Genomic DNA, 717 nt, shown 5'->3' with positions numbered 1-717 from the left:
TATTAGGGTGGATGGTGGCCTCATAGATGAGTTTGAAGTTTACCTTCCTCTGCAATTTTTCTGGAAGAGTTTGAGCAGGATAGGTGTTAGCTCTTCTCTAAATTTTTGGTAGAATTCAGCTGTGAAGCCGTCTGGACCTGGGCTTTTGTTTGCTGGAAGATTTCTAATTACAGTTTCAATTTCCGTGCTTGTGATGGGTCTGTTAAGATTTTCTATTTCTTCCTGGTCGAGTTTTGGAAAGTTGTACTTTTCTAAGAATTTGTCCATTTCTTCCACATTGTCCTAATTAACCTTAAAGGCTTCTGCCCATCAAAGGAAACTATTAGCAAGGTGAAAAGACAGCCTTCAGAATGGGAGAAAATAATAGCAAGTGAAGCAACTGACAACTAATCTCAAAAATATACAAGCAACTCCTACAGCTCAACTCCAGAAAAATAAATGACCTAATCAAAAAATGGGCCAAAGAACTAAATAGACATTTCTCCAAAGAAGACATACAGATGGCTAACAGACACATAAAAAGATGCTCAACATCACTCATTATCAGAGAAATGCAAATCAAAACCACTATGAGGTACCATTTCACACCAGTCAGAATGGCTGCGATCCAAAAGTCTACAAATAATAAATGCTGGAGAGGGTGTGGAGAAAAGGGAACCCTCTTACACTGTTGGTGGGAATGCAAACTAGTACAGCCACTATGGAGAACAGTGTGGA

This window comes from Bison bison, unplaced genomic scaffold (assembly GCF_000754665.1).
Source record: "Bison bison bison isolate TAMUID 2011002044 unplaced genomic scaffold, Bison_UMD1.0 scf7180017864308, whole genome shotgun sequence".
NCBI classification, from domain to species: Eukaryota; Metazoa; Chordata; class Mammalia; order Artiodactyla; family Bovidae; genus Bison; species Bison bison.
Note: the sequence above shows the minus strand (reverse complement) of the source record.